Source organism: Hemicordylus capensis, chromosome 4 (assembly GCF_027244095.1).
Source record: "Hemicordylus capensis ecotype Gifberg chromosome 4, rHemCap1.1.pri, whole genome shotgun sequence".
NCBI lineage: Eukaryota > Metazoa > Chordata > Lepidosauria > Squamata > Cordylidae > Hemicordylus > Hemicordylus capensis.
The window spans coordinates 21,267,055-21,279,241 of record NC_069660.1 but is presented as its reverse complement, the minus strand read 5'-3'; the positions used below and the strand labels follow the sequence as shown (position 1 = coordinate 21,279,241).

The 12,187-nt window shown below is 46.6% G+C and overlaps 1 long non-coding RNA gene across 6 annotated transcripts in view; it reads left to right on the top strand.

The window, feature by feature from the left end:
* The window catches only part of LOC128323329 (uncharacterized), a 130,291-nt gene that overhangs the window by 46,829 nt on the left and 71,275 nt on the right, over positions 1-12,187 (top strand). For 5 of the 6 annotated variants that reach the window (XR_008306208.1, XR_008306207.1, XR_008306206.1 and 2 more), the window contains one exon: positions 3,276-3,422. This is a non-coding gene — a long non-coding RNA (uncharacterized LOC128323329). Of the gene's footprint in view, positions 1-3,275; positions 3,423-4,719; positions 5,227-12,187 lie in introns of those variants that run through there. The other variant, XR_008306210.1, reaches the window with a different exon arrangement.

Below are 12,187 nucleotides of genomic sequence, written 5' to 3'. Positions count from 1 at the left end.
TGCACCAGAAGGATAACAGGATGTCCAGGAAAGATTTAAGGACATGCATGCTCTCAGCGCATCCCACCTTTTAATTACATGAGCAAGTTTGGGTGGGGGATGGGGAGATGTAGTCTGACCTAGCCCATTAAGTTCAATGCAGGTAGCTTGTTCCCTTTTTGTACCCTGCATTTGAGGGGGTCTGTACCCAGGTCCATTTTAAACACATGCACATGTATGTGTTTCTGTGTGCACATACAATATAAGGAGGCTCTACACATGATCCGTGTGCAGAGCCTAACTGGGCTCTGCGGGGAGAGCGGGATCGGCCACCCACATGACTACCGGCTCCGTCATGGAGCCAGTAGGGGCGGTGGGGATCGGCCCCTGGAAGTCCCAGGATGCCCAATGCGAGTGCGCAGGGCATTCTGGGGAGACCCCCGAGGCCAAGAGGCTTGCTGTAGCCTTCTGGTAGGGGGTCTACTTGTGAGTCACTGTGGCACGCAGCCGTGCCATGGTGGCAACTTATGACTGCCAAAACTGGGTTAGCGGAGCGCTCGCTCTGCTAACCTCATGGGGGGGGGGAGGCAATTAAGCGGGCTAACTGCCAGGAGTCATGTGGCTCCCGGCAGTTCACATACGTGGGGGAAACTGGGCTGGGCTCCCTTCGCCTGGTTTTCCCCATGCATGTGAATAGCCTCCATGTCTGTGTAGGGCTAATATTTCTAGTTTATCAAAATAAAACTGCAGGAGATCTTGATTATGGATCTTTTGTGTCATGTCTGGTTTATTTGATGATGATGATGATGATGATGATGATGATGATGATGATGATGATGCATATTTATTTACTGCTTTTCAACCAAAATGTCCACAAAGCAGTGAACATAGCAAAACAAATATGAAGATGAGAAAGTCTGGTCTTCAGTGAGGTGACTGAATGTTCCTTCATACAAAGACATTTCCTGCTCATAGAAAACAGGCATGTGAGGGAAAAGATTCAGCTAGAAGTCTCCTCCCTGACCTCTAGTTTCCTATGTGGAGAGAACAGTAGAATTCAGTCCCGTGAGCTCTTGCCCACTACAATCTGAAATGGTACAGCCCAGACAAAGGTTTACCGCATCTGTGTGAACCAGGTCTCTGGGCAGACTAGATCTCAGGATGGACTGTGTGGTGGACTAAGCGTCAGTGCAGACCAGGCCACAACCCAGGCTGGCTACTACTGGATGGACCTGATTGCATTTGGCACTTTGGATGTAAGACTCTAGGCCCCTACTTATTGAAGGTATGTCTCCAGGTGCTCTGGGAATCAATGTCTAGACAGTGCTCCTGTTTCATGAAGCTGTTGTTTATCTGATCACCTTATTATCCGCCAATGAAACTCTCGCTCTTCTGGCTTTTGGGCTTCTTCGTAGACTTGCTGCAGTCTCAAATTTCCTATCCACCTGCTCTCTTGCCCAGGCTTCTGCTCCCACAGCTGTTTTTCCTTGTGCAGACAAAGCTGCCTGATTAAGGTAGTTGCTTTCCTTGATCCTTTAAAAACAAACACACCAGAGTGATTGTCTGCGGAGACGACAACTTTAGCTGGATCAATAGGAATTCACCTAGAATGGCCCCTGTGTCCTTTTCCAAAGCCACAACAGTCTCCTGTGTTAGCATCGAGGCTTAATGAGCCCTCAATATCCAATCCAGACTGGAGTACTTACATGAATTTGGTTCATGACCTACAGTATAGTACAAGAGTGTACTCCTATATACATTCCTTAATTCCCTCTTCCAGCAATGAATTCCAGACATTCGTTCCTTCCGAATCACAGGGCCTGTGTTTACACGTCATCCGCTTTATAAGGCAACACCTGTACAGAAGCCTCCTTTTGTATGTAGTGATTATCAGTTTGCAGTGGGGTAGTCACATATTTGCAGTGGGGTAGTCACAGAATGCAACCTTGGAGAAGCCGCTCAAGGTTGACTCAGCCTTCCATCCTTCCGAGGTCGGTAAAATGAGTACCCAGAATGTTGGGGGGCAATATGCTAAATCATTGTAAACCGCTTAGAGAGCTTCCAGCTATAGAGCGGTATATAAATGTAAGTGCTATTACTATATTCAGAAGTGCAGGCACTCTCCATGACAGCCCCATAGCCACAGCCACCCCAACAGCCACATCTCAAAAGGGTAGAGGATACTCCTTGTAACAGAAGACAGAAACAATGATAACAAAATCCATTGCAGCCCGGTATTCCATTATGCAACAGTTGGAATAGCAAGAGCAGAATATCATTTCCACAGCAAAGGGCTTTGAATCCCTGTTGAAACCCTGGAGGGAAACCCTGGAGGAGAGCTGGTCTTGTGATAGCAAGCATGACTTGTTCCCATAGCTAAGCAGGGTCTGCCCTGGTTGCATATGAATGGGAGACTACATGCATGAGCACTGCAAGATATTCCCCTCAGGGGATGTAGCCACTCTGGGAAGAGCAGAAGGTTTCAAGTTCCCTCCCTGGCTTCTCCAAGATAGGGCTGAGAGAGATTCCTGCCTGCAACCTTGGAGAAGCCGCTGCCAGTCTGTGAAGACAATACTGAGCTAGATAGACCAATGGTCTGACTCAGTATATGGCAGCTTCCTATGTTCCTATGTTCCTATGACTGCAGCTCTGCCTCTCCCTTCAGCACTACACCATTGCCGGTTTTGACATCCACTACAAGTCTAATGGTGCAGTGGGGAAATGGCTTGACTACCAAGCCAGAGGTTTCCGGTTCGAATCCCCTGTGATATGTTTCCCAGACTATGGGAAACACCTATATTGGGCAGCAGCAGTATAGGAAGATGCTGAAAGATCTTATAGTACGCAGGAAGTGGCAATGGTAAACCCCTCCTGTGTTCTACCAAAGACAACCACAGGGCTCTGTGGTCGCCAGGAGTCAACACCAACTTGACGGCACACTTTATGTTTACCTTTACAAGTCCCCTTGGCTAATGTGTCTTCTTTCAGACCTTACTTTGTCCTGCACTCCCAAGCAAGAGCAGGTGAACTCGCTCAGAATCTGAGTATTACAATGGTTTGTTTTTCTGAGAAAACCCCAAGTTTTGAATGCTATTTGAGTCAAAGTTTTAAGAATACTAAATGTTGAGGAGGGTGGGTTGGACAATAGGTTTAAGGTTACACCCTCCAGGAATTATACACAGTTTGTATATTGCTCCAGTGAGGTCTATTGCAGTTGGTGTTTCCAGTCCTCATTTAAGGTTGTTTTGGGGTTTTTTTAAGCCATAATATTCTGTTTCCTGCATTTTTTAAAACAGCGCCTTCATCTTGCGATTGGGAGTGATCTGACAGTAGGAAGCAGGACAATGTACATTTCTGTGTAACGACTTCGCCATCCTTCTGCCTTATCTCAAGATAAATCATATCTGGAAAGTGGAAAGACCAAGGCAAAGAACTATAATGTGGTAAAAGCTTTTTAAACAAACTGAAATGACTGGAATCCCAGGACAATCTGACTCCCTTTCCTTCTCTTTGCCTAACAGCTACCAGTCTTCCTTCCAGCATCCTGGATCCAGAGAGGCTTTTCTATTCCCACTGCCACACTAAGCAAGCCCCATAGACCTGTGTGTGGGTGTTGGAACATGGACTGCAGCCTCATTAAACGCCACAAACTGCTTCTTGCACACTACCATTCTAGCAGCCCTATCTCAGTTGCCCTAGTAGCTCTAAGCATACTCTGGCAAATTGATTAGAAATTATTTGGATTCAGAGGCTGACATCCTAACAAAGCATCAGTGCAATAGGAAAAGCATTGGAGCTTTCCCAGACAGCAGGCTTTATAGCAGGTTTTCTGAGAAGCTTTATTACGAGTTCAAAGTTGCCCATCCCAAAAACTATGCAAAAAGTGGGTTTTTAAAAACCCAGATATAAATTGGGTTTCTGACGTGCAATCAAAAACCTGAAGTGTGATAAGTGCTCCTTCATAGCTCATAGGGACTTCGGGGTAAATTTGGCTGATATGGATATCCTCCATTTTGGAGATGTGAACTAAATGCCGGGTGTGAAAAACTTCCTGGTGCTTCTGAAAAGTTCAGTTAACTCAGCTCCACTGCTGGCTCAACAGTGGGGGGGGGGCACATTTTAGTGACCTGTTTCTTTGGAAGACCTCTGTGCCACCAGAAGGTATGTCCCTGAGGGATGCACAGCTATCAGGGACATATTTTGGGGTGACCCGAGGGCTCTAAGGGAAGGGGAGGTCATTGAAATTTCCCCTCACCCTCACTAGCACTGGTGCAGCATGAGCCTGGAACTCTTCAGAAGCACTGGTGTTACACTGGTGCTTTTTCTGTTATGCTGGTGTTTCGTTAGTCAGGATGCCAGCCACTGACTCTGGGAAGCCAAGCCTTGCAGCCTTGCTATGGTCTTGTTTTCTTTTTATCTCTTGTTCTCTACCATTGTTTTATGGGCTTTAATTATGTTTTAATAGTAATATATTAAATTTTTACATGAGCCACTTTGGGGACTGTTTTCAGGGCAGAAAAGGGGCATAGACACATAAAACAAATGAATAAACCAGCCAAGAACCTAGAGAGCAGTCAATTCAGTGTCCTTCCAAGCACATCAACCTCAATTTATGATTTAAAAAATTCCAAGTGGTTTGTTTTGGGGCATTAGACCTTAGACAAAAGCTGTCAGCTGGTTGGAGTGGGAAGGACTGAATCTAATTCATTCCACTTGCCTCGCTCTCTTTCCCTGCTACAGGTGATCAGTATGGTCAGAGCTGCCGTTTGACTCTTTCTCTGTTGGAGAGAGATGCTGCTGGGTGATGAACTGTGGATCAACACCATTGTGGTTTGGACTGCACAGATTCACTAAGGCTGGGGCTAGTGTGTGGGTGGCCCTGCGTTTGGGCAGGAAATGGAGCAGTGTGGAAAACATATTTCTTCTAGGTCAATGATTGTTATATGGGTGTATTTGCACCTGCTTATTTATCAGGATATATCCTTTGAACGGCTACAACAGTTTGTTTTTGTCACAACAACAAACTGTGATCCAACTCCATTAACTGCATTAACTCCTAGAGTTATTACTCATTATAACTCATAAACTTCTTCTTTTTCCTAAGCTGGTCCAAGAGGACAATAGCCCCTTCCCCCAAATACAAACTCTCAATTCACCAAACAGTCCTTTTGCATATTGTCCGTCATACCCACAGCAGATACTCAAAAGCTGTCGCAGATCTACTACTATTACGAATATTTATATACTGCTTTTCAACCCACTGTCTCAGAGTGGTTTGCACAGGAAAAAAAAAAATAAGGCCCCCTGTCCCCAAAGGGCTCACAATCTAAAAGAAACTTAAGGTAGACACCAGCCACAACCACTGGAGGGATGCTGTCCTGGGGTTGGATAGAGTTAGTTCCCCCCGCCCCCCGCTAAATATAAGAGAACCACGACTTTAAAAGGTACCTCATTGGTCCAGTCTGCTCATTGCAAATGAAATGCTTGGAGTCTTCCCAGTCAACCCAACATGGGCTACTTGCACATGCTTATTTCTGCTACTGTTCTTCATGGCTGGTATACCCGCACCTGCAACAAGAAGCAGCTGAACATTTTGGGAACAGGAAGGGTCAGGAGGGATAAAATCATAGGAATATGCCTTATACCAGTTTGCCTTATACCAAGCCAGTCCATTGGTCCATCTAGCTCAGTACTGTCAGAGTGCTCCCAAGGTCCCAGGCAGGAGTCTTTTCTAGCCCTACCTGGAGATGTTGCCAGGGATTGAACCTGGGAACTTCTGCATGAAAAGCAGAAAATGCTCTTCCACTGAGCTATGGCCCCATCCCCAATCATGATTTTTCTCTCCTATGATATATAATTTACTGAGTCCCCTGTGATGCTTCTCAGTTTTTGAGTCTGGTTTGCCTTATGGGAAGCTGCCATATACTGAGTCAGACTATTGGTCTATCTAGCTCAGTATAGTCTTTACAAACTGGCAGCGGCTTCTCCAAGGTTGCAGGCAGGAATCTCTCTCAGCCCTATCTTGGAGATGCTTCCAGGGAGGGAACTTGAAACCTTCTGCTCTTCCCAGAGCGGCTCCATCTCCTAAGGGGAATATCTGACAGTAGGGGCATAACGATAGGGGGGGCAGGCAGGGCATGTGCCCTGGGCGCCAGTCTGGGAGGGGGCGCAGCGCGATGCCCCAGAAAAGCTCCACCACCAAAAAAATTTTTTTTCCAAAAAAAAATTTCCCCCAAATTCCGGGCGGTGGAGGGTGGTGGGGGTGGCTGGCGGGCCGGGCGCTCCCACTGGCTGGCAGGAAAGGCGGCCGCCTGGCCCCCCGCCCTCGCACTCCTGCAAAGAGCGCATGTCTACATGACCACGTGGACGTTCGAGTGCTGCTGTGCTGTGCTGTGCTGTGCGGCTGGCTGTGGCCCCTGGAGGTCATGGCATTCTGCTAGTTTGCCCGCCCGCGCCTCCTGCAGCGGTCCAGAGGCATGTGCTGCGGATGCCAATGGCGTCTCCTCTCTCCTGCCGCCCGCCCGCCGACTCATTCATGCAGCTCTTGCCAGCCCGCCGCCCACAGGAAAGGAAAGTGCCAGGGCGGGAACCAAAATGCTGACGCAGGGCCTCGGCTGGGTCCGACGCTGGCTCGCCCTTCCTCCCGCCCATGCCAAGCTCCTGGCGGCTGCGAACTCTGACGTGCCCAGTCTGCGCTGACTGGCTGCCCCGGGCAAACCCTGGTAGACTACCGAGTAAGCAGAGGGAAGGAGGGAGGCCTCAGCGCGCTGCGCTCACCTCCTGAGGCCTTGAGAAAGGCTGCCTGGCGGGCTTGTTCCGAGACGAAACGGCCTTGCCTTGCCACCGCCACTTAGTCTTTGGAGCGACGGTGGCTGCCGCCATGTGCATTTTCAGCCAGCACTGCTAGGAGGAGACCCCCACAGTCGGCGGTGGCGGCCGGGTCAGGAGCTGAGGAAAGCGCCTTTGTGCAGAGCCACAGCCTCGAGCCTAAAGCGGAGATGCGCCCCAAGACACTGCCCCGTTGCAGATGGATTATTTGAAAGCAAGGTATTTTTCACACCCACTACTAGCAACATCTGTGGTGTGGGTTTGCTTTTGTTTTGCAGGGTTTAAAGTATATCTTTCCTTTTTCTAAATGAGAAATGGGGGGGGGGCGCAATTTCAGGACTTGCCCTAGGCGTTATTTTCCCTAGATACGCCTCTGTCTGACAGTGCTCACACTTCTAGTCCCGCATTCATATGCAACCAAGACAGACCTTACTTAGCTAAGGGGACGAGTCATGCTTGCAACCCGTTTGAGTTGTTATCATTGTAATATATGTGGGGTTTTTTAGTCTAATTGTTTTAAATCTTTATTTATTTATTTATTTATTTATTTATTATTTTTTATTATTTATTACATTTATAAACCACCCATTCCAAAGGCTCTGGGCAGTGTACAACAAATTTTAAAAAGACATAAAAACACACACTATTTAAGACACTGTGCTTAAAAATAATATAAAAACCATTCAAAAACAATTAAAAACCATTTAAAACTAATTAAAATACTTAAAAAAAAACAATTAAGAAACCTTGGAAGGCCAGGCCTAACAAGTAAGTTTTTGGGGCTCTCAAAGGCCGACAGCGAGCCTAAATAATAACAATATTATTATTTGGAGGCCGCAAGGTGGGGTGAAAAGGCTTCTATGGATGGATGGATGGATGGATAGATAGATAGATAGATAGATAGATAGATAGATAGATAGATAGATAGATAGATAGATAGCCCTCCCACTCCTGAAAAGGATCACTGTGGTGTGCTACACTTGTGACTTGAATGGGTTGTTTGCAATGAAGCATCATGTTCTACATTCCCCTTTTCTGTGTGAAGTGTCTGATGGAGTTTGTGACCTGGCAGTGAACAAGATGGAACACATGAGCTATCCCTTCTTAGTTAAAAGCTCTCCCATCTTGCCTCAAGCATTCAAAACATTGCTGCCCGTGGGATGATTTTTTTAAAAAGAAAGGCAGGAAAAGCTGATCTCTCAGTTGAGACAATGGGCGCATACATTTTATTTAAAGTCAACATGCTCTGTTTTCCATTCTCTTATTTATGAGGTGCTCCCTCGCTTGCTTTAACACAGCCAGGAATCAAAAACAAGGTGAAACTAGAGTCCCTGCCTCTTCCCCAGACTTGCAATCTAGGTTTTAAAAAATAACAATGTGAAAAAGCAGCAGCAGCAGCAGCAGCAGCAGCAATGGCATGCACAAAGGAACTACTTTTACCAGCTTGTCTCTTTGGCTTTTTAAAGAACATGTGCAGAATGTCTTCCGATTTGTGGAATCTCACACACACCACAGGAAATATTTACAGGACTAGAATAAAAGGTGACTTGTTTGTTTCATGATCAGAGTGTCCAGTCCTAGGTCAGGCAGAGTTCTGTAAGAATTCTCTTTACCATGGAGTTGGCACAAGGCACTTTGATTAAGGCTTTTGTTTTGACTCTGCTTTGGTGATGTTTTGTCTCCAAGATCAGCAAGCAAGCCATGAAAAGTCCCACTTTTATCCAGACATCCTCAGTCTGGAGACAGCCCAGAGGTCCTCAGAATCAAGAGTGGCCAACTTCTGCGTTCTCAGGGGTTGCCCTATTCTCCAGTTTGGAGGCTTAAACACTGCCCCACTCATGGATCTTCAGGCTCTTTGATAAAGCTGCTTTGAAGGCTTTTGTAAGTGGAAAGGTGGCCTGTAAATGTTAATAATATGAATAAATAAAATTAGCACAATTTAATCACCAACAGATTCTCATCTATGGAGCACATGTGCTCAGAATATATCAAGTCAGTAGCCTACCTCAGCTGATCAAAATAGGAAGTAGTTTTGGATAGGAGAAGAGTTGGGATTGTTGCACATTGTGCTAGATCAGGGGGTCCCAAACTGTGGTGCTCCAGATGTTGCTGAACTACAACTCCCATTATCCCCACCTACAGTTTATTGTAAACCCCCTGCCCTTCCATGTAGGAAATTCCATCACCTCCTCCTTCTCCCTTTCCTTTACCTGGGACGGGAGAAGGAGACAGGCTGCTTCATCTCATCCTTACCCCAGAAAGAGTGCACTGAGACAGTTGTCTTGCCTTCCATGATTTCCCTTTAAAAGGCACTTCCCTGCCTAAATTCCCTTTTAGGTCCCTGAGTGGCACAAGTGGTTCCGGGATTTATGTTTGTTTGTTTTCCTGAGCCACCTGGACTCCACCCCGGCATCACAATTTTCCCCATTGTTAAGGGGCTGGTAGCCTAGTGTCATTGCCAGTCTCGATCTTCTGAGAAAACTAGCCCCTGCTTCAGAAGCCTCAGGGTTTCTGATGCATCCAACCTGGCAATCCTAGAAAATGCATAGAGATGGTATAGCAGCTCATTAACTCCATTGTAACTCAGATGATAGAATCAAGAACTTGTTGAGGTCCATCAGCTACCCAGGCCATAGGAAAGCTGTAAGCGGGGGTGGGGGTGGGATAAAGAAGTGAGAAATATTATCAGTGAAAATAAGAAAACAATATCCCAGACAACTCTTGATTGGTTGATATGAGAGGTCATCAGGAGGTCTGGACTGAAGTGTTATCAATAGGAAGCCATAAAAGGGAAGAAGACTTCCTTCCAAAATTGGAAGGCCTGTCCAAATGAAGACAAAAGAAATGCAAGGTGACAAAAAGGGAGGTGAAAGGAGAGTTTGAGGAACATTTAGCTAAAAGCATCAAGGAGAATAACAAAAACTTCTTTAAATACATCAGAAGCTGCCAGGGAGGCAGCTGGACCTTTGGATAATGAGGGAGTGAAAGGGATTATTATGGAGGATATGGAGGTTGCAGAAAAGCTAAATGAGTTCTTTGTGCCTGTCTTCACGGCAGAGGATACTGAGCATATACCTGTTCCTGAAACAGGCTTTTCGGGAATGGAGGCTAAAGAACTGAGTCAGAAGTGACAAGAGATGATGTTCTAAACCAGGGATTCTCAAAGTTGGGTTTCCAGATGTTATTAGACTTCAATTCCCATAATCCTGAACCAAAGATCACTGGGGCTAGGGATTATGGGAGTTGAAGTCCAATACCATCTGGGGACCCAACATTGAGAATCCCTGTTCTAAACTGTCTGGAAAAATTGAAAACTAACAGATCACCAGGGCCGGATGGCATCCATCCAAGAGTCCTCAAAGAACTCAAATGTGAAATTGCCAACCTCCTTGCAATAATATATATCTTATCCCTGCAATCAGGCTCTGTCCCAAAGGACTGGAAAGTAGCAAATGTAACACTGATTTTCAAAAAGAGACCCAGGGCCGATCCGGGAAATTACAGACCGGTTAACTTAATGTCCGTTCCAGGCAAATTGATGGAAAGCATCCTAAAGGATAAATGGGGTCCCCCAGGGATCTGTACTGAGGCCAGTAGAGATGTGCGGACCAGTCTGGCAGTCCAGTCCGGGGGTTTGGGGTCAAACCGAACCACCCCTGGTTCCGTCGGACCAGAACCAGACCCCCGGGTCTGGTCTGGCTGGTCCGCGGATTTCTTGTTTTGTTTTTTTAAAAAACTAAAGTAGATTTTAAATACCTTTAGCCCCTTTGGGGGGCTTGCTGAAGCCGCAGGGGTGTGTGTGTGTCCGCGCGGGTCCCCTCTCCCCCCACCGGCCTTCCTCATCACCGCTGCGGCCCACCATGGCTGGGTAACTGAGCTTTTTCAGCCCTTTCGGGCCACTGTATGAGCGCGCGCTCATACAGCGCACTGGCCGTACGCTCATACAGAGGCCCCAAAGGGCCGGCTGCGGCGGTGATGAGGAAGGCCAGCGGGGGGGGGGGGAGAGGGAACCCGCGCGGACACCCAAAGGGGCTAAAGGTATTTAAAATCTACTTTAGTTTAAAAAAAACAACCCGCGGACCGGCCAGACCAGACCCGGCGGTCCGGTTCTGGTCCGATGGAACCAGGGAGTGGTTTGGTTCGACCCTGAACCCCCGGACTGGACTGCCGGACCAGTCCGAACATCCTTACTGGCCTCAGTACAGATCCCTGGGGGACCCGGGGAAGTACGTTTTCACACAACGCATGATCAACTTGTGGAATTCTCTGCCACGAGATGTGGTGACAGCCAACAACCTGGATGGCTTTAAGAGGGGCTTGTATTATTATATAGAGGAGAGGTCTATCAAGGGCTACTAGTCGGAGGGCTATAGGCCACCTCCAGCCTCAAAGGCAGGATTCTTCTGAGTACCAGTTGCAGGGGAGTAACAGCAAGAGAGAGGACATGCCCTCAACTCCTGCCTGCAGACTTCCAGCAGCATCTGGTGGGCCACTGTGTGAAACAGGATGGTGGACTAGATGGGCTTTGGGCCTTTAACAGCAGGGCTGTTCTTGTGTGCTTATGACTGCTGACCAGAAGGCTGTGCCATTCTCTAGGTAGATAAGCAAAGCCCAGGACAGTAACCTGAGCTAAAAAGTTACTTCAAAGCTCAGCCTACTTCTGACTGCTGTTGGAGCAACGTTTTGTTTTGGAGCTGTCCATGGTGCTGTAACTGCAACTCGAGTAACCCCATTCTGCTGCTATCCAGGCCTTGTATGTATGTATGTATGTATGTATGTAGTATATTTTACACCACCCCAAATTTATGTCTGTAGGTGGTTTACAACAAACATAAAACAAATTAAAACAGAAAATAAAGCATTAAAACAGTTTAAAACCACAATTCTAGTTGAAAAGCTAGGGTAAACAAATTCATCTTAAGAGTCTTTTTAAAAGGTGTCAGGGATGGGAGGCTCTTATTTTGGCAGGGAGCACATTCCAAAGTCTTGAGGAATGTCAACAGAGAAGACCTGTCCCTGAGTAGCCTCCAGGCGAACTGGAGGCTACTGCAGATAGACTTCTGTGGATTGTCTCAATGGGTGGCAGGGCTGATAATGAGTAAGATGTTCTCTTAAATGCCATGGACCTAAGCTGTTTAGGTCTCCATAGATTACAACCATCACTTTATATTTGTATTTGTAAACTCTTATGCATGGAATGGGACAAGACAATAACAGCAGCACATTTATTTATATATGTGTTGTTCAGTTTTTGTACCGCCTTTCATAAGGCATCCCAAGGCCGTTTACAATAGTTAAAATACAATAAAACTTCATAAAAATCACATTTAAAAACTTAAAATCAATCAAATAGTAAAAACCATAAAACATCATCATCATC